This window comes from Bos indicus, chromosome 24 (assembly GCF_029378745.1).
Source record: "Bos indicus isolate NIAB-ARS_2022 breed Sahiwal x Tharparkar chromosome 24, NIAB-ARS_B.indTharparkar_mat_pri_1.0, whole genome shotgun sequence".
Lineage (NCBI taxonomy): Eukaryota > Metazoa > Chordata > Mammalia > Artiodactyla > Bovidae > Bos > Bos indicus.
The window spans coordinates 22897144-22923948 of NC_091783.1; the positions used below are offsets into that span (position 1 = coordinate 22897144).

General features: G+C 37.4%; 1 protein-coding gene and 1 non-coding gene across 2 annotated transcripts in view; both read right to left on the reverse strand.

Moving 5' to 3' along the window:
• The window catches only part of DTNA (dystrobrevin alpha), a 451246-nt gene that overhangs the window by 383849 nt on the left and 40592 nt on the right, over window positions 1-26805 (reverse strand). The gene's annotated exons all lie outside the window — the stretch shown is intronic.
• TRNAC-GCA (transfer RNA cysteine (anticodon GCA)) lies at window positions 21904-21975 on the reverse strand. The gene has a single exon. It is a non-coding gene; the product is annotated as a tRNA-Cys (tRNA).

Genomic DNA, 26805 nt, shown 5'->3' on the forward strand with positions numbered 1-26805 from the left:
TTTTTATGTTCCATTTTACAGCAGAACCTCAAATTTGCTCTTTCTTTTTCCTTTCCCATTTCCCCCTTAATTCACTATAATCACACTTTCATCCCACCATTATTGAAACATCTCCTAATGGTGTCAGTAAATGTCATGATTTCAAATCCATTGGTCCAGTTTCAGTTTTCACCACACCCAACCTTTCAGCAGAACATGTCACACTTGCTTATAGCTGAAACACCATGCTTCAGTTGAGTATCCTCCAACCTTGGCTTCTTAGACTCTCCTCCTGGCTGGAGCTCCTGATCATGCCATCTAAGTGTTGGGGCATTCAGGAACTCTGCGTTCAGTTTCCTTCTCATCTCTAAGCACACCCACTCATAGATTATCTCACCAAGTGTCCAGTCTCTAGCTTCTAAAGACAGATGTTTCTCAAATTTATAACTCGAGCCATATACCTCCCAAGAAATCCAGGTTTGTATGTACAACTGCCCAGTTAATATCACCTTGGGAAGTCTAATAGGATATTCTGATTTAAGATGTTCAAAACTGAACTATTGATACCTACCTCCCTGCTATCCAGCTTTTCACACATTTTGTTCTATTAAGTTCTCAGTAAACTTTTACTGAATGTGATTTCTATGGATAATCCATGTTTATCTAAAATTGTTATTAAGATTTTATTTTTAAGGGCACTTTTAGTTTCATAGTAAAACTGAAAGCAAGGTACAAAAATTTCCCATTGTTCCCTGCCCCTACATATGCATAGCCTCCCCCTTAACAACATCCCCTACCACAAGGACACATTATTTTAAAATTGGAGTATACCTGTTTTACAATGTTGTGTTAGTTTATGCTGTACAGCAAAGTGAATCATACATATATACACACATATACCCACTCTTTTAAAAAATTTTCTTCCCATAAGGTCACCATGGAGCATTAAGTAGAGTTCCCTGTGCTATACCGTCAGTTCTCATAAGTAATCCATTTTATCCATAGTAGTGTATATACCTCAAATCCAATATCCCAATCCATCTCATCCCCTTGTTATCCATACATTTGTTCTCTATGTCTGTGTCTCTATTTCTGCTTTGGAAATTAATTCATCTGTACCATTTTTCTAGATTCCACATATATGTGTTAATATGTCATATTTGTTTTTCTCTTTCTGACTTAACTTTACTCTGTCTATAGGTCCATCCACATCTCTCCAAATGACACAATTCATTCCCTTTTATGGCTGAGTGTGTACAGAGTGATACATTTGTTACAACTGATAAATCTAAACTGCTATAATCACTCCAAGTCTATAAGAAGTCTATAATTGACATTATCATTCACTTGGTGCTGTACATTCTATGGGTTTGAACACCTGTATCATGATATGTGCCCATCATTATAATATCATAGAATATTTTCACTGCCCTTAAAATTCTCTGTGGTCTGCCTACTCATCACGTCCCATCCCGAATCCCTGGAAATCATTGATATTTTACTGTCTCCATATTTTTGCCTTTTCCAGAATGTAATATAGTTGGAATCATACAGTATGTAGCCTTTTCATATAGTATGTAACTTCTTTTACTTAGTAATATGCATTTAAGTTTCCTCCATCCCACAACTTTTTCATCTCAAAAAACCGTCTAGTTGCTCAGGCCTTGAAGAAATACTTGATTTTTCTCTTATACATTTTATGTCTTCAGTTCAGTTCAGTCGCTCAGTCATGTCTGACTCTTTGCGATCCCATGAATCGCAGCACGCCAGGCCTCCCTGTTCATCGCCAACTCCCGGAGTTTACCCAAACTTATGTTCATCGAGTCAGTGATGCCATCCAGTCATCTCATTCTCTGTCGTCCCCTTCTCCTCCTGCACCCAATCCCAGCATCAGGGTCTTTTCCAATGAGTCAACTCTTCGCATGAGATGGCCAAAGTATTGGAGTCTCAGCTTTAGCATTGTCCTTCCAATGAACACCCAGGACTGATCTCCTTTAGGATGGACTGGTTGGATCTTCTTGCAGTCCAAGGGACTCTCAAGAGTCTTCTCCAACACCACAGTTCAAAAGCATCGATTCTTCAGCGCTCAGCTTTCTTCACAGTCCAACTCTCACATCCATACATGACCACAGGAAAAACCATAGCCTTGACTAGACAGACCTTTGTTGGCAAAGTAATGTCTCTGCTTTTGAATATGCTGTCTAGGCTGGTCATAACTTTCCTTCCAAGGAGTAAGCGTCTTTTAATTTCATGGCTGCATGAATTTCAGTGCAAATCCAGTGATTTTGGAGCCCAAAAAAATAAAGTCTGCCACTGTTTCCACTGTGTCCCCATCTATTTCCCATGAAGTGGTGGGACCGGATGCCATGATCTTTGTTTTCTGAATGTTGAGCTTTAAGCCAACTTTTTCACTCTCCACTTTCACTTTCATCAAGAGGCTTTTTAGTTCCTCTTCACTTTCTGCCATAAGGGTGGTGTCATCTGCATATCTGAGGTTATTGATATTTCTCCTGGCAATCTTGATTCCAGCGTGTGCTTCCTCCAGCCCAGCGTTTCTCATGATGTACTCTGCATGTAAGTTAAATAAGCTGGGTGACAATATACAGCCTTGACGTACTCCTTTTCCTATTTGGAACCAGTCTGTTGTTCCATGTCCAGTTCTAACTGTTGCTTCCTGACCTGCATATACGTTTCTCATTTATGTCTTATTTACCAGCAAATCATGTCGGGTTCAAAATGTATTTGGAATTTAACCACTTTTCACCATTCCCACTACTGTTACTCTAGACCAATCCATGATCATTGTTCATTTGAAACTTAAAAGAGCCTTTTAATTGGTCTCTTTGCCTCCATTTTGCCCTCTTTCTCCAGCTCCCATCTCCTTCCTAACCTAAAATCCATTCCCACACAATAGCTTGAATAAGCATTTAAAAATATGAATCATATCACATCAAGCATCTGCTCCAAATCCTTCCATGATTTCCTATCACTGCAGAAAAGTATCCAAATGCCTCCTCCCAGCTGTGAGGTTGTACCTGAACTTGCTTGTGGCCTTTGCTTCTCACCTAGTTCCTTTTACACTCTTCATCTTGTTTCATTTTGATCTGTTGACACAGGTCATCTTTTGGTTTCTTGAAAAATTCAAGCATTTTCTTGTCTCAAGAATTCTTGCCAATACAGATCCCTGATAAATAGTCTTTACCCATAAATTCAGATGATTTTTTCCACAATTTTTTATTCAAATCCATACTCTGCAGGTCTTTTCTATTTAATTTAATTTTATTTATTTATGGCTTTGCTGGGTGTTCTTTGCAGTGCACAGGCTCTTCGTCGCTACTCTGGGCTTCTCTAGTTGTGGTGAGCTAGGACCACCCTTCCTTGCGTTGCGTGGGCTTATTGTGGTGGCTTGTCTTCTTGCAGAGCACAGGTTCTAGGGCATGCAGGCTTCAGTATTTGTAGCACTCTTGCTTAGTTGCTCTGTGATATGTGGGATCTTCCCGAACCAGGGGTTGAACCCATGTCCCCTGCATTGGCAGACAGATTCTTAACCACCAGGGAAGTCCCTTTTCCTAACTTCTTCATCTAAATAGTACCTGCAGTTTCTCTCCATCAGATTACTTAACCTTTAAAAAAATGTATAAGTATCTGAGTGTGTGTGTGTGTGCACGTACATGTATTTTGACAGTTTTGTTTACTGGTTTGATTTGGTCTCTTCCACTAGAACAAAATATTCATGACTCCAACAGGACACAGTGAGATCGACTATATCTGTTTTGTTTGCTGTGGTAGTTAATCAGAATATATTTTATGAATGAATAAGTGAATGGATTATCAAACATATTATTTTAATATTTGTATTTTAAATGCTGGCATCATTATACTCTATGAAATCTTGCTAATTAATATAAATATATCATATTTTGCAATTATATAATAAATCTATATTTCTTTTTAAATTTTTTGTTAGAGTAATTGTAGTAGAGTTTGTTAGAGTTTGTAGTAGAGTTTGTTAGAGTAGTAGTAGTAGAATGTTGTATACATTCTTTTTTACAAGACTGCAATTTGAGTAGCATGATACAAAGTCATGAAGTGCAACAGCTTAAAACAAGATCCAATTAATATTTACCATGCTGGTATCACTATTTGACTTGTAGAACTGTTGTTTGACATCTGTAAAAATGTGTTTTCAAAAAGAAACTTTTTATGGAGGTAAATTTTGATGTTCTGGGCCTGATAAAGAATTGACATCTCAGAATGCTTTTAAAGTTTCATTTGGTTATCAACACAGGAGAATACGTTGTGATGCATAATCTATTTTTACAACACACCATGGTAATTTCAGTGAATCCAGCCACTATTCCACAGTCGGCTTAGTAGATGCTCATCTCTGGATGCAGACAAGCTTCTGCACAAGATGAAAACCCTGCCTTCAAACAAACTGGCTAATGAAACTGTTTACTATTTCCAGTGGGTACAATGACCATAATAAAGCCTCAAACTCCTGATTGCCTAACGTATCATAAGTCTGGTTTAGAGAAGTAGCATTTATGGAGTGAATGTGAAGGATATGAATTCTATTTTTTTGGGGGGGGGTAGTTTAGATTTTGCCTAAATAATCTATATTTTCTTCCTGTGGATTAAACTGGATTATCAGAAGGGGTATCCTTGAGTCATATCATCTTGGCTTCCCACAGAGCTTTTATTTAGCTATATGCTTTGGTGCCACAACCTTAAATATTATTGAAAGATAATAGTTGATACTGTTTGGTGGAATCTGATAATGCATATGTTGTAGGGATGTTAATAAGGTCACTGTCCATGCACTGGATTTGAGTGTTCAAAGCCCCCAATAAGATTATGTTCCAGGAAAAAACACTTTTTCCTAGGGAGATTCACTATATTATCTATATTTGGTACAATGAAAATCATATAAATGATAATGATTCTTTTTTCACTGTGGCCAACAGGAAGCTCAGAAACAAATGTTAATTTCAACCATTAGGCGCCATGTATATCCACATGGCTTGTATGCTTGTGCTCTGTTCTCTCCTTTTCTCAATGTTTATGTTTTTCTGTTCATGATTTTTTAAAATCCTTTTTATTATATGATCTCTGTCAAATGACTTGGGTAGTGAAGGGAGAAATAAGTAAAAATACAGTACTTAGATATTCCACATTTTCTGGGATATCTTCAATTTTAGGTTTTATTATTATTTTCAATAAAGATGACTCATTAAGTGTAAAGTCTAAATCAAGTTAGTATTAATACACAATATTTTAATAATAAGTAATCATTCAATGCAGATGGTGACTATAGCCATAGAATTAAAAGATTCTTTCTCCTTGGAAGAAAAGCTATGACCAACCTAGACAACATATTAGAAAGCAGAGACATTACTTTGCTGGCAAAGGACTGTCTAGTCAAAGCTATGGTTTTTCCAGTAGTCATGTATGGATGTGAGAGTTGGACAATAAAGAAAGCTGAGAGCCAAAGAATTGATGCTTTTGAACTGTGGTGTTGGAGAAGACTCTTGAGAGTCCCTTGGACTGCAAGGAGATCAAACACGTCATTTCTAAGGGAAATCTGTCCTAAATATTCATTGGAAGGACTGATGCTGAAGCTGAGACTCCAATACTTTGGCCACCTGATGTGAAGAACTGACTTATTGAAAAAGACCCCAATGCTGGGAAAGATTGAAGGCAGGAGAAGAAGGGGACAATAGAGGATGAGATGGTTGAATGGCATCACCAACTCAATGGATGCAAGCTCCAGGAGTTGGTGATGGACAGGGAAGCCTGGTGTGCCTCAGTCCATGGGGTTGCAAAGAGTTGGACATGACTGAGCAACTGAACTAAACTGAATCATTCAAAAATCAGAGCTATATTAATCAGATTTGTCACTTGATTTAGGATTAATAAAATACAGTGACTACATCAATAAGAGGTTCTGAAAACACTTAGAAGCTATTAATTTTACCAGTTAGAAAAGGAATTTAAATAGGAAAAAAATTCTTCTTGAAGAAGATAGAAAGTGGATGCAATTATTTTTTTTTTTGGTTCATACATTGTAATGCAACTAATATTGAGACAACACATTTCAGCTCATGGCATTCTCATTTCTCTGTAGTCAGAAGTTTATATCTTTCAAAGACCTAAAAGAGAACTATATGTACTTACATATTTATGGGGAATATTACAATTATTGCTAGCAACTAACAAGTCAAGGTTGATGCAGCAAACAATGTTCCTGTCTCCATGGGCCAAAAGCAATAGTAGCTATGTTAACAGAAATGAAATCTCAAGTGGTAGTCACAGTGACCTTGGCTGTCTGGAACCTCTTATTTCTGACCTTTCATTAGATTACTTGAAAAAAACTTATAAATGTAGACTGCCTCCAATTTTTCTAAATTAATAAGCCAGTGAACTGCCATTGCTTTTATTGCTCACAAAATTTCCAGCGGACATCTAAAAGCAGTCATTTTTTTTCCAGTTGAACTTTCAGAAACCAGAATTAAATTCAGAAGTCAGAGGCAATAGCCGTGTAATTAACTAAGGCAAAATTCAGTATCAGTTTTAAGTAACTAACCAAGTCATAAAATAGAATCCATGTTAGAAATAGAATCCATGATTTGATGCTAAGAGGATATTTAAAATGACCCTACATCAGCTTGTATTTGGCTTCTATTTCCTGAACTTATGGATAGTCCCACAACATCCTAATTGAAAGTGCAATTAACTGCTAGCTGTCAAACAACACTATCCTTTCCTTCACATTAATAAAATGTATGTGCGTACATGCGTGCTCAACATAAAAATTCAGCTTTCCTTAGAGTCAAGCATGATCAATTGAGTCCTACTAATGTTATATGGGCAGAAGTGATGTGTGCCACTCTGAATCCTGCCCTTAATAAATTGTATTTTTACCTCCTCCAAGCTGGGAGATGGCTAGAACATCTTTAGTCAACAGGTGGACACCACATGCAGAGGATGGCAGAACCACCTACCAGCTCTAGACTGTCACATGAGGAACACATCTTAACTACCACTAGACTGTCACGAGAGAAAGAGAGGTAAACAACTTGGGTCAGCTTCAGCACTTTGGTGTCTCTTTCTTACACTACCTAAGTCTGTTCTCTAATCTGGAAAGTCTGATATAAATACTTAACATACAAAAAATACAGAGCACTAAATCTGCCTGCAATGCAGGAGACTGGGGTTCGATCCCTGGGTCGGGAAAATGCCCTGGTGAAGAGAATGGCAACCCACTCCAGTATTCTTGCCTGGGAAATCCCATGGACAGAGGAGTCTGGCGAGCTATAGTCCGTAGGATAGAAAAGAGTCAGACGTGACTGAGCAACTAACACTTTCACTTTCTATTACTAGAATATGCTATATTCACATGGGTGCATGTGTGTGTGTATGTGTGTGTGTATGTGTGTTTGTGTGTGTGTGTTTGTGTGTGTGTGTGTGTGTGTGTGTGGTGCTCAGTCATGTACGACTATCTGTGACCCCATGGACTGGAGCTCACCAGGCTCCTCTGTCCACGGAATCCTCCAGGCAGGAATACTGGAGACGTATTCTTTCCTACTTCAGAGAATCTTCCTCACCCAGGGATCAAACCCACATCTCTTGTATCTCCTACATGGCGTGTGGATTCTTTACCAGTGTGTCACCTGGGCAGCCCAGAATAAAGCATAGCTATTATCAAATTTGGGTTTCTTTTTCGACTGTACATGTACTACCTATTGGAAGTGAAAAGCGAAGTCGCTCAGTCGTGTCTGACTCTTTGCAACCCCATGGACTATAGCCTATGAGGTTCCTTCATCCATGAAATTTTCCAGGCAAGAGTACTGGAGTGGGTTGCCATTTCCTTCTCCAGGGGATCTTCCCAACCCAGGAGTTGAACCTAGGTTTCCAGGGTTGCAATTAGACAATTTTACTGTCTGAGCCACCAGAGAAGCTCAATTTACTAAGCTAAATAAATAAAAGCCTATCTTCCAATTTATTCTCTTTTCTGTGCTATAACAATAATATTTCTAATGCTTGTATAAAGTGTTCAAATACATCAGAGCTAAAGTGTTCTCTTTTCTTGTACAGCAAATGATATGGGAGGGAAAGAAGAAAGAAGATATAGGTGCCTTTGTTGAATTTCAGTTACAGAGATAATGTAACTCTGCCAGCTGCTTTTATAATAGCAAAGTGACATGAATAAATGAAAAAAAAAAAACTGTAGGGCTAATAAAAGAAAGATAGTCTCTCCCTTTCTCCCTTGAAGTTAAATTCTGTTCCATGAACTATCAGGTCAACTAACTAATTACCAGCTACACCTGCCTAAATCCATATTAGGGCAAAACCATGCCTTTTAAAATTTTTGCAATGCTGGTTTTTAAACTCCTTCAGGCAAGAGGCTCAGAGAAATTCATATGCCATACTAGCATGACTCTTAACTGAAATATGAATGTCTGATGTATTTTAAGAGAATGGTATCTATTTGCAATTTTCTATTAACTAACTTACTCTTTCTTGCTAACACAGCAAGCATGACAATCTACAGAGAAAAAGTTTGTAATGCTGAAAATTAAAATCCCAGTATCACAAGAGAGTATATATGAATATCACATAAAAGCACCCCAAATCATTTTTAAGAACAAAGAGAACTCTGTGGACAAGTTATTATATTGACATATTGGAACACAATGCTTATTACAAGTGTAAGACATCATGTGAAAGAAAACTAAGAAGTATGTTTAAATATCTCCTTAAAAAAACAAGTTATAATTCTAAGAAATTTACCTCAATGCATTTAAATTTTGGAATTTTAGGCATTTCAAATGTGATCTATGTGTTAAAATAAGAAAGAATGGGAATAATGCACACTCAGAGGAAAGGCTGACAGTATTTTAGACTTTTATGGAAGATTACAAATTTTAAAAAGTATGTTATAAAATTTTGAGTAATTATTAGAAGATTATAAATAGGATCCAAAACTTCAGAATCAATAAAGATAAAATTAAGATAAATTGCTCAATTTTCTAAAGTAGGAATGAGGCAAAAGAAGCAATAAGAAAGCAGGATAAACATGAAAAATAAGTGCAAGGAATGAATCCAAATTAACTATCACAATAACTGTGAAAAACAAAATAAGCTCTCTGCAATTTTCAATCTGGGTAAGTCCTTCTAAGCTGTCCTCAAGAGCTGTGCTCAGTAAAACAGCAAGTAAGAGTTGAAAACAGAGGAACTGTCAAAGGTTAACTAACTGAGTGCTAACAAAAAACAAAACAGCTTTGGTGATCTAAATATAAAATCAAATAAAATTAAAGGGAAAGAGATTTAGAGTAGACAAATGTTCATTATTCCTAATTTTGCTTCATTGAAAAGCAAGGAGAAATGGGGGAACCTTAAATGGGATGGCTGATCTTACTACAAGATTCTTCTTTTAACAACTGACAAATGGAGTAGAGAGAAAAATAATTAAGAGGGTATCATATGTCCTGGCTTGTCTGATGGTCTCAGTTTATGACTATTCTTCCTAAGTAATTGTCATTAGCAACCCCTTTACCCCTCAACTGTGTTCCAATTTTGGAATAAATTATTATTAATTAAGAATAGTGAAGTGAAAGTCGCTCAGTCGTGTCTTGACTCTTTGCGACCCCGAGGACTATACTACAATCCATGGAATTCTCCAGGCCAGAATACTGGAGTGGGTTTCCATTCCCTTCTCCAGGGAATCTTCCCAACCCAGGGATTGAACCCAGGTCTCCTGCATTGCAGGTGAATTCTTTACCAGCTGAGCCATCAGGGAAGTCCAAGAATCTGGAGTGGGTAGCCTATCCCTTCTCCAGCAGATCTTCTCCACCCAGGAATCGAACTGGGGTCTCCTGCATCACAGGGGAATTCTTTACCAACTGAGCTACCAGGGAAGCCCAATTATAGATAGAGTGGACTTTAATAATACAGCTAACAGACTTATTTGTGTTGTCCTCTCTTTCTTGATTATGACACCACCATGTTGCTTTCCCATCTCTCTTAGATCCTTGTATGAAGGACTCTTTTTCCTCATTCAGTTCATAGCTTCACTAGCACCTCCTTGGAGCACTGATCTAAAGTAGCCACTGCCGTTACTTGCCCCCATCATGTTTCCCTGTTGCATTTCCCTTAGAGCATTAATCATCACCTGAAGTCACCCAATTTGTGTATGTGTATTTTCTTTAGCCTTACCGCCTCCTACTAGACTGTAAACCCCAGCAGAGCCACAGCCTGGATCCCCCCCCTTTTTTTTGCACTATTTTAAGTGTCTGGTGCCCAAAGAATCTCAATTAAAAAAAAAAAATAAACATCTTTTTGCTGAGAGTAATCATCATGGGAACAGTACATATTCAAACATGTGGAATATGATTAAATATGTATTCAAGGGGAAAGCTTCAGCGATGAAGTTGAAAACTAGACACAAATCTACACCTATAAATGTATAAATACAGATAGTTTTCAAGGTGAGATTCATATAGGAACAAGTACTCCCAAATGAAATGACTCTTATATGAAATAATAAGAACATATTTCCTATTGAAACAATACTCCCAAATGGAATAAATTATTTCTTGTCACTTAAAAAGCTAGTCTACTAGCATGACAGTCTTTTCCAGCACAGATGAAGAACAACAGTAAGGAAAACCACAGCATAATGTAAATTATGGCCATAACTATAAGAATCTTAAATATAAAGTTCATGAAGGTCAGTTATGTATTAGGAGAGAAAAAATACTGGTGAAGCAAGCTTTTTCCAAGAATGCCAAAAGAGTGCATTTAACAACAGTATATACATTAGTAGACTGGAATACCATTAATAAATTAAAAGGGAACCTCTCTGTGGTAATAATGATAATTTTTCAGCTGTTAAGAAAGTATTTAACAAGAAAATAACACCAATTCTTGATATAAACTCTCTGTAATCTATGAATAAAAGAAATAGGTCTATGAGAAATAGATACTGTATTTGAAAGACACTGTATTTGAAAATGACCTTTCAAGATTGAGTTCCTCTGTGGAGTTTAAAATTTACCTGTCTATCCAAAACTTTATTCTCTCTCTTGTTTCTCATATGTTCTCTCTCAGGACTGAGGAGTAACAAAGAAAAGGAGGGTAACTATAACCGAGCAGGACCCTATGGGGCCTTCCCTTGACCAATCCCCCATTTCTTCAACCTGCCTCTTGTTTGTAGGAAAACTTTAGTCTCCTGGGCCTTCCCCAGGTTCCAAAGAGTAAATCTAATCAGATAAGTGAGAAAATAAAGAAACAAAGCAAACAGTTGAATAAGACAAAATAATAGTAGCTAAATAATTAAACAAAGTCAAAGACCTTCAGTTCCTCTTCACAGACTATAGATAATATTCCTTTGAGCTGTTTTACAGATACTAAAGTCAACTGTATGCTATTCACAAGCATGCAGACCTCAGACTGGTTGGAACCAGAAGGTTGATGATGTTGACTCTTGATTACCCACTATCAGTCAGTCAGAAGAATGTCCATACACTGACCACTCACCCCACAAGTTTCTCACTCACTCTGTCTCTAAAAACCTTTCCCTGTGGGTTTGTCATATATAGCTTTTATTACATTGAGGTATGTTCTTTCTATTCCTGCTTTCTGGAGGGTTTTTATCATAAATGGATGTTGAATTTTGTTAAAGGCTTTCTCTGAATCTATTGAGATAATCATATGGTTTTTATTTTTCAATTTGTTAATATCGTGTATTACATTGATTGATTTGCAGATATTTAAGAATCCTTGCATCCCTGGGATAAAGCCCACTTGGTCATGATGTATGATCTTTTTAATATGTTGTTGGATTCTGTTTGTTAGAATTTTGTTAAGGATTTTTGCATCTATGTTCATCAGTGATATTGGCCTGTAGTTTTCTTTTTTTGTGGCATCTTTGTCAGGTTTTGGTATTAGGGTGATGGTGGCCTTGTAGAATGAGTTTGGAAGTTTATCTTCCTCTGCAATTTTCTGGAAGAGTTTGAGTAGGATAGGTGTTAGCTCTTCTCTAAATTTTTGGTAGAATTCAGCTGTGAAGCCGTCTGGTCCTGGGCTTTTGTTTTTGGAAGATTTCTGATTACAGTTTCAATTTCTGTGCTTGTGATGGGTCTGTTAAGATTTTCTACTTCTTCCTGGTCCAGTTTTGGAAAGTTGTACTTTTCTAAGAATTTGTCCATTTCTTCCAAGTTGCCCATTTTATTTGCATTATAGTTGCTGAAAATAGTCTCTTATGATCGTTTGTATTTCTGTGTTGTCTGTTGTGATCTCTCCATTTTCATTTCTAACTTTGCTGATTTGATTTTTCTCCCTTTGTTTCTTGATGAGTCTAGCTAATGCTTTGTCAACTTTATTTATTTTCTCAAAGAACCAGCTTTTGGCTTTGTTGATTTTTGCTATAGTCTCTTGTTTCTTTTGCATTTATTTCTGCCCTCATTTTTAAGATTTCTTTCCTTCTACTAACCCTTGGGTTCTTCATTGAAAAATCAAATCAACAAAATTAGAAATGAAAATGGACAAACCCACAGCAAACATTATCCTCAATGGTGAAAAATTGAAAGCATTTCCCCTAAAGTCAGGAACAGACAAGGGTGCCTACTCTCACCACTACTATTCAACAGAGTTTTGGAAGTTTTGGCCACAGCAATTAGAGCAGAAAAAGAAATAAAAGGAATCCAGACTGGAAAAGAAGAAGTAAAACTCTCACTGTTTGCAGATGACATGATCCTCTACATAGAAAACCCTAAAGACTCCACTGGAAAATTACTAGAGCTAATCAATGAATATAGTAAAGTTGCAGGATATAAAATCAACACACAGAAATCCCTTGCATTCCTATATACTAACAATGAGAAAACAGAAAGAGAAATTAAGGAAACAATTCCATTCACTATTGCAATGAAAAGAATAAAATACTTAGGAATATATTTACCTAAAGAAACTAAAGACCTATATATAGAAAACTATAAAACACTGGTGAAAGAAATCAAAGAGGACACTAATAGATGGAGAAATATACCGTGTTCATGGATTGGAGGAATCAATATTGTTAAAATGAGTATACTACCCAAAGCAATCTATAGATTCAATGCAATCCATATCAAGCTACCAACAGTATTTTTCAGAGAACTAGAACAAATAATTTCACAATTTGTATGGAAACACAAAAAACCTTGAATAGCCAAAGCAATCTTGAGAAAGAGGAGGAATCAACCTGCCTGACTTCAGTCTCTACTACAAAGCCACAGTCATCAAGACAGTATGGTACTGGCACAAAGACAGAAATATAGATCAATGGAACAAAATAGAAAGCCCAGAGATAAATCCACGCACATATGGACACCTTATCTTTGACAAAGGAGGCAAGAATATACAATGGAGAAAAGACAATCTCTTTAACAAGTGGTGATGGGAAAACTGGTCAACCACTTGTAAAAGAATGAAACTAGAACACTTTCTAACACCATACACAAAAATAAACTCAAAATGGATTAAAGATCTAAATGTAAGACCAGAAACTATAAAACTCCTAGAGGAAAACATAGGCAAAACACTCTCCAACATAAACCCCAGCAGGATCCTCTATGACCCACCTCCCAGAATATTGGAAATAAAAGCAAAAATAAACAAATGGGACCTAATTAAACTTAAAAGCTTCTGCACAACAAAGGAAACTATAAGCAAGGTGAAAAGACAGCCTTCAGAATGAGAGAACATAATAGCAAATGAAGCAATGGACAAAGAATTAATCTCAAAAATATAAAAGCAACTCCTGCAGCTCAATTCCAGGAAAAATAAAAGATCCAATTAAAAAGAGGGCCAAAGAACTAAACAGACATTTCTCCAAAGAAGACATACAGATGGCTAAAAAACATATGAAAAGATGCTCAGCATCACTCATTATCAGAGAAATGCAAATCAGAACCACAATGAGGTACCATTTCACGCCAGTCAGAATGGCTGCTATCCAAAAGTCTACAAGCAATAAATGCTGGAGAGGCTGTGGAGAAAAGGGAACCCTCTTACACTGTTGGTGGGAATGCAAACTAGTACAGCCACTATGGAGAACAGTGTGGAGATTCCTTAAAAAACTGAAAATAGAACTGCCATAGGACCCAGCAATCCCACTGCTGGGCATACACACCGAGGAAACCAGAATTGAAAGAGACACATGTACCCCAATGTTCACTGCAGCACTGTTTATAATAGCCAGGACATGGAAGCAACCTAGATGCCCATCAGCAGATGAATGGATAAGAAAGCTGTGGTACATATACACAATGGAGTATTACTCAGCCATTAAAAAGAATACATTTGAATCAGTTCTAATGAGGTGGATGAAACTGGAGCCTATTATACAGAGTGAAGTAGGCCGGAAAGAAAAACACCAATACAGTATACTAACGCATATATATGGAATTTAGAAAGATGGTAACAATAACCCTGTATGTGAGATAGCAAAAGAGACACAGATGTATAGAACAGTCTTTTGGACTCTGTGGGAGAGGGCGAGGGTGGGATGATATGGGAGAATGGCATTGAAACATGTAAATTATCACATGTGAAATGAATCACCAGTCCAGGTTCGATGCATTATACAAGGTGCTTGGGTTGGTGCACTGGGATGACCCAGAGGGATGGGGTGAGGAGGGAGGTGGGAGGGGGGTTCAGGATTGGGAACACATGTACACCCGTGGTGGATTTATGTCAATGTATGGCAAAACCAATACAATATTGTAAAGTAAAATAAATAAATAAAACTGAGATTAAAACAAAACAAAACAAAACAAAACAAAAAAACACCTCTCCCGGAAAGCCATCAGGAAGTTTGGTTCTTTTGTGCATTAGCCACCCAGACTCCCTGTGTGGCACCTTCAGTAAACACTGCTGCACTTTTCTTCACCACAACCTGGTGTCAGGAGGTTTGGCTTTACTGGTTACAGGTGACCAGACCGAAGTTTGGTTTGGTAACATATTTAGTCATGAAACATTAGAATCATTCCAAGGTAATCAAGAAAAAGTCAAAGATGCCCATTACTATCACTACTATTCAACATTAAAGTGGAAACACTGTCCACAACAATTAGAAAAGCATAAGAAACATGCTTATTTGTGGATAATATGGTTGACCCAAAAATCCAAGATAATCTACTATTAAACAATTGGTGATGGTTTGGTCACTAAAGTCATGTCTGACTCTTGCGAATCCATGGACTATAGCCCACCAGGCTCCTCTGTCCATGGGATGTTCCAGGCAAGAATACTGGAGTGGATTGCCATTTCTTTCTCCAGGGGATCTTCCTAACACAGGAATCGAATCCTGGTCTCCTGCATTGCAGGCAGATTATTTACTGACTGAGCTATGAGGGAAGCCAACAAAAACAATTAGACAATTAGAACTAATAAGAATGTAAGATCATTATTTAAAAAATCAATAGTTTTATATGAGAAACAACTAATCAAAATGCAAAAGCAAAATAGACCCCTTCAGTACTGCAAGACATATATAAACTGCTTAAAAACAAACCAAACAGGAAATGTTAAGGACTTCTATGAAAAACATTTTCAAAGTCTTTTGACAGAAATAAAAGGCAGACCAGAACAGTATATGAAGAACATACAATTTTTCTAGATATATTGGCAAGATAGCCATTTATTTTTACATTTACTTGTTTTTTACATTTATTTGTAAATTTGATATGGTACCAACTAAAACCCATCATGGAATTTGATAAGATTATTCTCTAGATTGTCTGAAAAATCAAACAGCCTAGCATAGCCTCAATTGTTTTGAAAAACCACTTCGTATTTTTAAAGAGGAATTACCCCACTGGATATCAATACTGATGTACCGTAAAGATATAGTGATTAGATAGTATAGTTAAAAAATAGACAAATACATTCATGGAATGGAAGAGAGTTGAAAAAGAAATCTAGACACACCTAGCAATTCACAGACAGCAGTGGCATTTCAGATCAGTTAAATGATGGACTGTTCTTAAGCTCTGTATTTGGACAACTCAATTATTCATTCAGACACTGCAACATAATGGTTTATCATGTGTGAGGAGCCTCAACATCTGGCAACTTGTTACATATGCAAATTCTCAGGACCCTCCCCAGGCCTACTGAATCAGATACTATGGGGTGGGCCTCCAGATCTGCACTTAATAAACTGTCCAAGAGACTGTGATGCTTGTGCAAGTTTAGGAACCACTATTTTATATATATGCTGAGTCCCAAATCCCATCTCTTTACATTGCTGTGGAATTAGAACAAAGATCACACAGTTATGGGATTTTATGAGGACATGCTTTCATCCTAACAAAATACTATGAGAATTAAGAACTTTGAGAATCCTTAAATATACACTGTGGAGTGAAGTCTGACCACCTGAACCTTGATGCTTGAGTTAAAATTTGTTTCTCATTGGCTTTTATTAACTTCTCTCATATTAACTTTTTTTTATTAACTTCTTAATAACTTTTAAGCAAGTTAATAGGCTGTGTTTCAATTTCCTCATATACTGTTAATAAGAAAATAGCAGTATCTTGCATGAATTTTGGGAGGATTAAACTTGGCAATTCATTTAAAATACTTAGTCCAATGCCTGATGTGTGGTAAATATCCTATACACATTTACTAGAATTATTTAGACAATGTTTATCTCTCAAATAATGAACCCATACGGTCTAAAGGCCTAAACTAAAATCTACATAATCACCATAAAATAACAAATAATTGAATTATTACAGTCTTGTGTAGGGAGGACCTTCCTGTAAGACATCAAATCCAGAATCCATGGAGGAAAAGATTGAAAAATTTGCTTGTTTACAATTTAAATTTCTGTACCATGAGAGACACTAAAAAAAAAAAAAAAAGAGAGAGAGAGAGAGAGAAATGCTAAACCAAGGGAAAAATAATTCAATAGAATAAAAGGAATTATCTGTAAAAAAGAAATACAAACAGATACAAAGTAGTGAAAAGGTGTTAATATCCCTAGTAGTGAATGCAATTTAAAACAATGATTTTTATCATATTTTTACAGATTTCACTGGCAAAACTTTTTAAAAAATCAATTATGCACATTGATGGCCCAGGAACAAGAAAATGGCAAACTCATTTCTTAATATAAGTTCACTTGGGAAAACCATTTTAGAAGAAAGATTAGCAATATCAGTAAAATTTCACTACCAGGAATCCATTTTAACAAAACATTGGTAATGAACATGAATTTATTTGCCTAAGAAAATCATAATTTTTATTTTAAAAGTTAAAATTAAGTAGTATATCAATAGGGGAATGATTTACAAAATATCAGCATATACAATGGTTTATTAAGCAACCATTAAAAATTAGAAAAGTCCATATATTTGGGTAGGAGAAAATGACAAGAATTAATGAAACATAGAAATGAAAAAAAAAGGTATGTACTTCACAGTCATTTTCTGTTAGAAAACTATGTGTGTATATGTGTGTATTTATAAATTCTTAGATACAGAAACTGTTATTTTTATGGAAAAGAGAGGAATTGTTAGAAGAGAGAAGGAAGATGATTTCATTCTGTAAACTTCTGAATTTTAAAGTGTTACCATGAGAAAGTCTTCATGTGATCTTTGTATAATTAAAATACAGAATTCTGGTATTTAGTGGGCAGGAGTCAAAGATGCTTGATATCCTGCCCATGTGTGTGGGAGACTGTCTCACAACGGAGAATTGTCCTGACCTTTCATTCTCTCAATCCCATTAGCCTAAATCTTTCATAGCTTTATAATAGCACAATTAATTTATTCAGCAAAAATATTATTTTAAAGTATTATTTTAAGGAACCAGCACATAGGCCTCAACAATATAAAAAAGTGGTTGAAAATACAGGTAAGGTATCAAACTATGTTGAAACCCCAACTCTTTCACTGTAGCCATATGACCTCAAGCAATGTACTACATGTATTTGTACCTCAGTTTTCTCACCTGTGAAATGGGTATTGCTGTGAAGAGGAAATGATTTAACATGCGTAAAGCACTTAGAACAGTACCCAGCACACTGTAAACATTATGTAAATGTTGGTAGTTATTATTAATGCTATTAATGCAAAGGGCATATATCTGTAGAAACTTGTACTTTACTCTTCCATTAAGAAATTGTTTTCCTTTTTCACAAAATGTCTATCTTGGCTCAACCATTCACAACATGTCTTTCTCAATTCTATATTACTATAGAATATATATATATATATATAATATATATACTAATATTACTATATATTTTCCTTTCCCTGTATTCTTTTATGTGCATGCATGCTCAGTGTACTCAGTTGTGTTCCACTCTTCACGACCCCATGGACTGCAGCTCGCCAGGCTCCACTGTCCATGGGATTCTCCAGGCAAGAATACTGGAGTGGGTTGCCATGCCCTCCTCCAAAGGATCTTTCCAACTCAGGGACAGAACCCATGCCTCCTGCGTCTCCTGCATTGCAGGGTGGCTTCTTTGCTGAAGAGCCACTGTGGAAGCCCCTTTTAAATGATAGTATTTTAATCCATTCACTTGTAATTCAAAAACATTTTGTTGTTTACCTTGGTCTTCACGGGCGGGGGCAGGGGGGTACATATACAAAGCCTGGAAAGTACATTCCTTTCCTTTTTCTTTTCTTTTAATCATAAGATATTTTTGATCTTCTAACAGGTTTAGACACTGTAGACACAAGAGCTCAAAAGATCCATCAAATTCTTGTCTGCTTAGATGGTTCAAGTGCCAAAACTCAAGTAAAATAAATATACTGCTCATGAAAAGTTCTTCAAACCAAATAAACACTCTGTGCTAATCTGAAGGAAAGCAGAGAGTCTCCTCATCTCCAGTAGTTCTCAGAGTGGTCCTCAGAGCAGGGGTAGTCCTCAGAGCAGTGGGTGCTCCTCTTAATGGTGTGGTAAGCAAAGGTCAAGGATGCTCGATCTCCTGCAACACTCAGCTCACGTCTTCACAAGAAGAGTTGCCCCGAATTTTGCAGGACCATTAAATGTCCCCTTGGGGCAGTCACATAAGTGAAACTCTGTTTACTGTTTTCTGAGCCTATAGCCTAACACACACACACACACACACACACACACACACACACACGCACGCACGCACACATAAAGTAGCTTTTATGTAGTTACCATAGAAATTAGAGAAGACTGTACTTTTTGGGGAAGTTGACAAAATCTTGTTTACCATTCTGGAAGATCACATCACCAACAGCAATGCCACTGAGTCATTAATACAATCCATCTGTATCAACACAGGTGAATCAAAATCTGGGCTTGTTGTCACATCTACAGTGAGTCTTTGACCAGGTGGAAGCATCTTAATATTTCACTGTTTTTTATATATTGAGGTCTGAGTACTTACAGGTTGAAATGCATATTATTTTATTCTAAATTAATTTCCTTTCATTTCTCATTTATTTAACCTAGAGAATATATTGATATCTTGTTTTAGTTGTGTGTAAGTAAGATTGCATTATCTATGAGTTTTATTTCAGGAAGATCATCCCCATGGAAAAGAAATGCAAAATGGCTGTCTGGGGAGGCCTTACAAATAGCTATGAAAAGAAGAGAAGTGAAAAGCAAAGGAGAAAAGGAAAGATATAAACATCTGAATGCAGAGTTCCAAATAATAGCAAGAAGAGATAAGAAAGCCTTCTTCAGCGATTAGTGCAAAGAAATAGAGGAAAACAACAGAATGGGAAAGACTAGAGATCTCTTCAAGAAAATCAGAGATACCAAAGGAACATTTCATGCAAAGATGGGCTTGATAAAGGAGAGAAATGGTATGGACCTGACAGAAGCAGAAGATATTAAGAAGAGATGGCAAGAATTCACAGAAGAACTGTACAAAAAAGATCTTCACGACCCAGATAATCACGATGGTGTGATCACTGACCTAGAGCCAGACATCCTGGAATGTGAAGTCAAGTGGGCCTTAGAAAGCATCACTACGAACAAAGCTAGTGGAGGTGATGGAATTCCAGTTGAGCTGTTCCAAATCCTGAAAGATGATGCTGTGAAAGTGCTGCACTCAATATGCTAGCAAATTTGGAAAACTCAGCAGTGGCCACAGGACTCGAAAAGGTCAGTTTTTATTTCAATCCCAAAGAAAGGCAATGCCAAAGAATGTTCAAACTACCGCACAATTGCACTCATCTCACACACTAGTAAAGTAATGCTTAAAATTCTCCAAGCCAGGCTGCAGCAATATGCGAACCGTGAACTTCCAGATGTTCAAGCTGGTTTTAGAAAAGGCAGAGGAACCAGAGATCAAATTGCCAACATCCACTGGTTCATGGAAAAAGCAAGAGAGTTCCAGAAAAACATCTATTTCTGCTTTATTGACTATGCCAAAGCCTTTGACTGTGTGGATCACAATAAACTGTGGAAAGTTCTTCAAGAGATGGGAATACCAGACCACCTGATCTGCCTCTTGAGAAATTTGTATGCAGGTCAGGAAGCAACAGTTAGAACTGGACATGGAACAACACACTGGTTCCAAATAGGAAAAGGAGTATGTCAAGGCTGTATATTGTCATCCTGTTTATTTAACTTATATGCAGAGTACATCATGAGAAACGCTGGACTGGAAGAAACACAAACTGGAATCAAGATTGCTGGGAGAAATATCAATAACTTCAGATATGCAGATGACAGCACCCTTATGGCAAAAGGTGAAGAGGAACTCAAAAGCCTCTTGATGAAGGTGAAAGTGGAGAGTGAAAAAGTTGGCTTAAAGCTCAACATTCAGAAAACGAAGATCATGGCATCCGGTCCCACCACTTCATGGGAAATAGATGGGGAAACAGTGGAAACAGTGTCAGACTTTATTTTTCTGGGCTCCAAAATCACTGTAGATGGTGACTGCAGTGATTAAAAGATGCTTACTCCTTGGAAGGAAAGTTATGACCAACATAGATAGCATATTCAAAAGCAGAGACATTACTTTGCCAACAAAGTTTCGTCTAGTCAAGGCTCTGGTTTTTCCTGTGGTCATGCATGGATGTGAGAGTTGGACTGTGAAGAAGGCCGAGCGCCGAAGAATTGATGCTTTTGAACTGTGGTGTTGGAGAAGACTCTTGAGAGACCCTTGGGGACTGCAAGGAGAACCAACCAGTCCGTTCTAAAGGAGATCAGCCCTGAGATTTCTTTGGAAGGAATGATGTTAAAGCTGAAACTCCAGTACTTTGGCCACCTCATGCGAAGAGTTAACTCATTGGAAAAGACTCTGATGCTGGGAGGGATTGGGGGCAAGAGGAGAAGGGGACAACAGAGGATGAGATTGCTGGATGGCATCACTGACTCCATGGACATGAGTCTGAGAGAACTCTGGGAGTTGGTGATGGACAGCGAGGCCTGGTGTGCTGCAATTCATGGGGTTGCAAAGAGTCGGACACGACTGAGCGACTGATCTGATCTGATCTGATAAGGCATCACCAAATATTTTTTTAAAGAGGAACTCGGGGTTTGATATTGGAATTGCTCAAATCAGAGGTCAAACCAGCCACTTAATTGAAAAAATATGAGGAATGGAAACAGGGTTAGTTTTAGCCTGACTCCAGAGAAACAAAGAATGAGTCCTCTTCTAGTTTAATACAACCACTTTACCTGATGCAACCAGTTCATTAAATATTTGTGTTGGTCAAAGAGTTCATTCAGGCTTTTCCCTAACACCTTATGGAAACACCCAAATGAACTTTTTAGCCAATCCAGTGCACGAAGAAGGTAAGAACCAAGTGAAAGTGAAGTCGCTCAGTCGTGTCCGACTCTTTGCAACCCCGTGGACGGTAGCCCACCAGGCTCCTCCGTCCATGGGATTCTCCAGGCAAGAATACTGGAGTGGGTTGCCATTTCCTTCTCCAGGGGATCTTCCCAGCCCAGGGATCGAACCTAGGTCTCCTGCATTGCAAGCAGATGCTTTAACCTCTGAGCCACCAGGGAAGCTCTGGTGGAGAACCAAGGGAAGAACCAGGGAAGAACCAAGGGACATGATAAATATCAACTGCTAGTTAGTGGCTGAACATGGGTCAAAACCAGTGACAAATCTTTGAGTAATCTTTTTAGACTACCACACTGTCCTTGGTAATTGAAAAAGAGAATCAGGGTAGATGATATGGAGAAAACAGAAAGGGACTGGATAAGCAGCTAATTCCCAAGCTGGCAGTTCTTGTGGATATTGGTTTGGTAACCAATGATATTTAATCCTTAGTCCTCAAAGTTTGCTTGTGGCCAAGAGGAAAGTGATGAAATAAGTTCTGGAATAAAAGGATAAAGGAATAAAATGGAAAAGTCAATTCTGGAAGCACTGATACATACAACCATACAAATTATTTCACTGCAACTGATATGAGAGTCAATTGTCATTATTTTCACTTTCCATTTTAATTATGGATGGTTAATTACTGAAACATATCTTGGGAGAGTCTTCACCTATTGGATGCTTTAATTACAGTCAAAGTTGGCTTTTTTTGCATAATGCCTAACACAAAACATTTGCTGCTTATAAACGGTTAAAATATGAAGGGCGTTAAGGAAAACCTCAGTGAAAGCAGCTCTCCTTGGACAAAGCTGAAATCCCACTTCCTAAAGCATGACATCAAGAACACAAATTTTGATAGGATGGGGGGAAAGAGAAAAGGGAATTTCTATATGGCTGATACAATCATTTTATCCCCAATGATATCCCCAATATCACAACCTAAGAGGCACTCAATATTCAGGAAGTGAAGACATGGAAGGGAGGCAGGAGGAAGGAAATGAGTTAACCCATTCTTGACCCTCTTCTCATGTGCAAATACCCTTGGAGGGATAATCTATATATATTTTCTCCAGCTCTTCTGTTTGAATATATTTAACAGATCTTATTGTCCTGGCTGTAATGACCAGGAAAGCAGTGAACAGATGTATCCTCCATTTAGTCTGCTTGTTTACCAAGGGCATAAATTGTTGTAACTCAACAACAGCTTATATTTGAAGTATTTCTCTAGAATAAAAATATTTTCTTCAAGCACTATTTAATTAATTATCCAATGGAGGATATGTTTTTGAAGTCCTTTCTGTTCCCATTCAGCTAAGGAAACTGAGTTTCAAAGGGTTAAGTCCTTAGAAGACTGGCAGCCAAGCAAATCTTCATTCTTTTTAAAATTCATTCAGTTCTCAAAGCCATTTAAATTGCTCCTGCAGAATCCAAACAAAAATGTCTCACCAAATTTAAGAAACACAGAAAAGCTAAAGTGTTGGCTTATTTTTAGAACTGTCAACAGACTTTCATCTGTTACCATAAAGTGCCTCAATCAAGATGTTTTAATATAACGTCCAGAACAGAGTCAGATATTTACATATTGAACAGATATTTTGTTTCTTGTATGGTGTAGGCTTTTACCAGCTACATTTTTCAGATGTCTCTTTCTTTCTCACTATAATGCTTTCTGTTTTGTTTTTCCCTCCTGAGAAAAGGACTGAATTTTCAGAAAATATGTGCCGTAAATGAGTCATTAAATTTTAACACATAAACTTGAGTCTTTGAAGATATTCCTGCAGAGAGGTGTACTAAAAGCTTGTTTTAGTCATTCTTACTGGTGGATGGTTTCCCTCTGGTCCCAGTTACACACGTTGGAGAGCTACTAACCGACTAAGTAGACTTAGCAGAGGTTAATTGCTGATACTTAATCAGTGTGGAAGACAGCAGATATGGGGGCCACTACACTTGGCAGGAATCACCGTCTCCTGCTGGGTGCATTTAGATCAATGAGATTGTGAGTCTGTTATCAAGAGCCAGATTTGGGGACAATAAAAACCTATCATTTTGCTCATCTCCTCAAATCTTCTACATCATTTCACCAACAAAAGGATCTTCATTTATGGATTATAGAGTATATTATAAAGTTATTATATAGTAGTATTATATAAAGTGGTGAAGAGCTCAGCTCCTTGGGTTAGACTGTGAGGATTTTAATCCTGGCTCTAACCCTTAGACACTGCATGATTTTGGGCAAATAATACAATCTCTGCTGGCCTCCATTTCCTCACCTGTAAAAAGTGGGTAATAGTAACACTCAATTTTTTGGCTTATTTCAAGATTAAATGAGTTGATACATGCGTAAAGTGCTTAGAAAAGCATCTAGTACATTATAGATCAATAAACAATTATTTGGGGGTTTAAATTCTGTTGTTCATCCTTGATCTCACTTTCTGTAAGTGACAGAGAATACTGGAGTGGGTAGCCTATCCCGTTTCCAGTGGATCTTCCTGACCCAGGAATTGAACCAGGGTCTCCTGCATTGCAGGAGGATTCTTTACCACCTGAGCTACCAGCCTAGCAGAGCAAGAGATAAGTGACTAGGCAATTTTAACACACTATGCTATACACTCTTTTTTTTGGTATGCATAATCTTCTATGACATTAGGGGAGGGGCATTAACATGGACCAGGGAGGGGGACGTAAAAAGAAAGGTTGCCTTTATTCTTTATTTTTATCTTTTTTTTTTTTTTTTTCTGATCACACCACATGGAGCTTGTGGGATCCTACTTCCCCAACCAGGAATTGAATCCAAGCTGCCAGCAGTGACGGTGCTGAGTCCGAACCACTGGACTTCCAGGGAATTCTCAAGGCTTCATTTCAAGGTGTTAATTGCAAAAAAAAAAAAAAAAGAGAGAGAGAATAAAATATTATAACCTTCAATTGCCTCCTATTGCACATGGTGGATTCCAAATTTCATAGTTGCAATCTGGCCTCCAAACCCTCCATAAAGCAGTCAGAATTGAGCCCTCTAGCAGCTTCCCAAGCTCTAGAACCCAGTCAATTTGTCTCCTTATGTTTCCTCAAAAAGCCCCCTCCCAGCACCTTTTTTTTTTTTTTCTTTGCTTATTTAGTTGTCTCAGCCTGCAATTGCCTTCTGTCCTGTTACCATTTTTCAAGAAACAGCTTAAATGATCCCCCTCATCAGGAAAACCTGCTAATATGCCCTAGTGAGAATTAATCTTTTTCTTCCCTCACATCACTCCTTGCTTCCACTGATCAGTTACTAGTGGATCCTGTTTGAGAGTAATGTCTGCCTGAGTCTTTTTCTTCCACTGGCCTGTGCCCTAATAAAAGGCAGGTGCCATGTCTCATTCATCTTTGGGTTCCCCAGAGGGGCTCTTACATTAACTGACACCTAGGAGTTGCTCAGTAAGTGCTTGTTGAATTAAACGGTTGAGAAGGCATTTTTATTCTTTGTGATCTTCAGGCACTTTCCTAAAAGAGCCTCTACTCAAATGATTGAACCCTTTGGCTGAAGACATTCATGTTTTTTTCCAACTCTGAGGGAAAGGATTTTTAACAGAAAGGGGGAAAAGCCTTCCATGTGACTATTCAAAACTCATAAAAACAAAGTGTTATCTTACTTTGAAACTGACAAGTTAGAAATGGCTCTGAATTCTTACCCGATTGGACAGAGGACAATGAAGGAATTTTAGATGAATTAAAAAATCTGAACCGAAACTGAGGTATTTAAATGGCTCTGTACTTTCTGACTATGAAGTCTTAATTAGTAAGCATTTTGTGTTTACATTTGCAGAGTTGAATAATTTACTTATTGGGTTAACCATAAGGTTTGTTTGGGTTTTTTCGTATATCTTAAGAACTTTTGGGCCAACCCAACAGAGTATAGCCCAATGAATAAAGTGATAGCAAAAAAAAAAAAAAAGAGCAGAGAGTTATAATCTAGATAATGGCTGTGCAGATAAAAGGCAGAAGAGAGTAAAATGCTTTTGTATCATTTACTTATAGTATAGTTTCACATTTTCAAAGGAAAAAATAGCTTATTTAATCATGTCTTCACAACACTAATGCAGTGGGAAGTCCCAGCAGTCATGAGTATTTCTGAGAGAGATGAGGAAACAAAGGCCAGTTTAAAGTCACAGAGACAGCCTGGGAGAGCTGGACTGGAATCTTTATCTCCTGACCATCAGTCCTCTGATGGTTTCACTAGTGTAAGCTCATGATGCCTCCAAAGCATCATAAATTACACTCAGAGTGGAAACATACAACTTCTACGCAGAGGCAGAGACTTGTAACCAAACCGCGTTTCTCATGTGTCCTTCAGTGTTAATACTGTGGTTCCATTCAGACTCAGGATTTGACCTAAGTGACTGTGTAATCGCCTCTACCTTGTATCAGTGGCTTTCCAGGAGCTTCCATAATGAGAAAGCATTAGAAAAACAAATTGCACAAGTTCTAGCTGCTGTATGATTGCACAGAAATGTTCAACCAGACATCTGAAATATGCTGTAGACTGTGATCTGAGAGAGGGACACAGCAGAGGTCAGGCCGACGGAGGGAGACCAGGGGCTGCTGACATTCTAGAAGGAGCCATTCTCTGCTGATTCCTTGGTAACGGGGGCAAAGAACTTTTATTCTATACTTCGTCAGCTGGACTTCTAAAAGCAGAATGGTTAAGAATGACAGTGCTGGATAAGATAGCTTGGATTTGAATTTTGGTTCTACTATTTAACGTGACTTCCAAAATCTTCCGTGTCAAAAAACCTGGGATAAAGATCGTTATCTTTATAGCATTACTACACAGGTTAAATGACTTAATATACGTACAGGAGCTTAGCAAAGATTTGGTACTTAGTAAATCCCCAGTAATTTAGCTATTATTAGTAGTAGTGGTATATATTAATAGAATTATTCAGGTTGCTTTTCCATGTATGATAATATAATAAAAAAGCAGAGATGAGCGGTTGGGTGGATGTGAAGATAGGGCAAATGAAGAAAAAGAAGGGTAT